The sequence below is a fragment of the Schistocerca serialis genome, unplaced genomic scaffold (genome assembly GCF_023864345.2).
Source record: "Schistocerca serialis cubense isolate TAMUIC-IGC-003099 unplaced genomic scaffold, iqSchSeri2.2 HiC_scaffold_133, whole genome shotgun sequence".
Classification (NCBI taxonomy): domain Eukaryota; kingdom Metazoa; phylum Arthropoda; class Insecta; order Orthoptera; family Acrididae; genus Schistocerca; species Schistocerca serialis.
Genome location: NW_026047547.1, coordinates 37,501 through 40,000, shown reverse-complemented (window position 1 = coordinate 40,000; position 2,500 = coordinate 37,501). Strand labels below are relative to the sequence as shown.

General features: G+C 59.6%; 1 pseudogene; it reads left to right on the top strand.

Annotated features, from left to right (window-relative positions):
• The window catches only part of LOC126439615 (large subunit ribosomal RNA), a 6,641-nt pseudogene that overhangs the window by 1,654 nt on the left and 2,487 nt on the right, over positions 1 to 2,500 (top strand).

Sequence of the window (2,500 nt, the reverse complement as noted above, 5' to 3'; positions counted from 1 at the left end):
TAGCCCTGAAAATGGATGGCGCTGAAGCGTCGTGCCTATACTCGGCCGTCAGTCTGGCAGTCATGGCCGGTCCTTGCGGCCGGCCGCGAAGCCCTGACGAGTAGGAGGGTCGCGGCGGTGGGCGCAGAAGGGTCTGGGCGTGAGCCTGCCTGGAGCCGCCGTCGGTGCAGATCTTGGTGGTAGTAGCAAATACTCCAGCGAGGCCCTGGAGGGCTGACGCGGAGAAGGGTTTCGTGTGAACAGCCGTTGCACACGAGTCAGTCGATCCTAAGCCCTAGGAGAAATCCGATGTTGATGGGGGCCGTCATAGCATGATGCACTTTGTGCTGGCCCCCGTTGGGCGAAAGGGAATCCGGTTCCTATTCCGGAACCCGGCAGCGGAACCGATACAAGTCGGGCCCCTCTTTTAGAGATGCTCGTCGGGGTAACCCAAAAGGACCCGGAGACGCCGTCGGGAGATCGGGGAAGAGTTTTCTTTTCTGCATGAGCGTTCGAGTTCCCTGGAATCCTCTAGCAGGGAGATAGGGTTTGGAACGCGAAGAGCACCGCAGTTGCGGCGGTGTCCCGATCTTCCCCTCGGACCTTGAAAATCCGGGAGAGGGCCACGTGGAGGTGTCGCGCCGGTTCGTACCCATATCCGCAGCAGGTCTCCAAGGTGAAGAGCCTCTAGTCGATAGAATAATGTAGGTAAGGGAAGTCGGCAAATTGGATCCGTAACTTCGGGATAAGGATTGGCTCTGAGGATCGGGGCGTGTCGGGCTTGGTCGGGAAGTGGGTCAGCGCTAACGTGCCGGGCCTGGGCGAGGTGAGTGCCGTAGGGGTGCCGGTAAGTGCGGGCGTTTAGCGCGGGCGTGGTCTGCTCTCGCCGTTGGTCGGCCTCGTGCTGGCCGGCGGTGCAGGATGCGCGCGCCTGCGCGGCGTTCGCGCCCCGGTGCTTCAACCTGCGTGCAGGATCCGAGCTCGGTCCCGTGCCTTGGCCTCCCACGGATCTTCCTTGCTGCGAGGCCGCGTCCGCCTTAGCGTGCTCCTCCGGGGGCGCGCGGGTGCGCGGATTCTCTTCGGCCGCCATTCAACGATCAACTCAGAACTGGCACGGACTGGGGGAATCCGACTGTCTAATTAAAACAAAGCATTGCGATGGCCCTAGCGGGTGTTGACGCAATGTGATTTCTGCCCAGTGCTCTGAATGTCAACGTGAAGAAATTCAAGCAAGCTTGGGTAAACGGCGGGAGTAACTATGACTCTATGGGGAGGGTCTGTCCGATGAGCTGCTGCCATTCTCGAAGAGGGTGCCCTTCCGTGACCTCTGGGCTCCCATTTCTGCAGAAGAAGCCACCGCTGCTCTCCCGCCTCGCAATTCTGCTGCAGGTCCTGACGGCCTCACGCCGACACAACTGCGTCGCCTTCCCCGGGAGGTTCTCCTCAAGATCCTTAATTTCCTCCTCCTTTCCCGTTCCCTTCCATCCCGACTCCTTCAGGCCAGAACAACCCTGCTGCCCAAGAAGACCGCCGCAGCATCCCCTGCTGACTTTCGTCCGATCACAGTGTGCTCGGTGCTGACCAGAGCCTTTCACAAGGTTCTGGTTGGCCGCCTGATGCGCTACTGTGTGTTGGACGGTCGCCAGCGGGCTTTCATCCCTCAGGATGGGATGCTTCATAACACCTTTCTTCTCGATCTGGCGATGACCCAGGCGTGCCGAGCTGCCGGCTCGCTGTACTTGGCATCTCTGGATGTGTCAAAGGCCTTCGACTCGCTTGCCCACGGTGCCCTTGGTCCTGTGCTAAGGGCCCATGGTCTGCCGGTCGAGTTCGTTGACTACATCCGGGGATGCTATGAGGCGGGATCGACGGTTATCTGCGCGGATGGGAAGTCGTCAGATCTAGTGCGGCCTTCGAGGGGTGTCCGGCAGGGTGACCCGCTGTCTCCTATTCTCTTCAACATGTCCATTGACATTCTCTTGTCTCGTCTGCCTGCTCATATTGGTGCACGCATTCTTGGACGGCGGATAAATGCGGCTGCATTCGCTGATGACCTCCTGCTGTTCGCCGAGACTCGTGATGGATTGCAGGAACTTCTCACCATCGCCACGTCGGCCCTGGGGGATCTCGGGCTCGAGGTCAACCCACGGAAGTGTTTCTCTCTCGCCCTTGTCTCATCAGGCCGGGAGAAGAAAACCAAGGTCGACGAGACTGTCATCTTTCGTGCTGGGGGGAACAACATCCCAGCACTGGCGATGGGAGATACTTTCAAGTATCTAGGCCTGCAATTTTCCACGTGCGGACGCAGTCTTTTTCATCCCCGGCGGGAGGTCGAGAAGCAGTTGGACATCATCAAGCGTGCACCACTCAAACCTCAGCAGCGGCTTTTTGCCCTTCGTTCTGTCATCCTCCCGGGTATTTTCCATGGCCTCGCCCTGGGGAGGACTCGTCTTGGGGCCCTCTCTTCCCTTGACGTCTGTGTTCGTGCAGCCCTTCGATCTTGGCTGCACCTGCCAGCAGA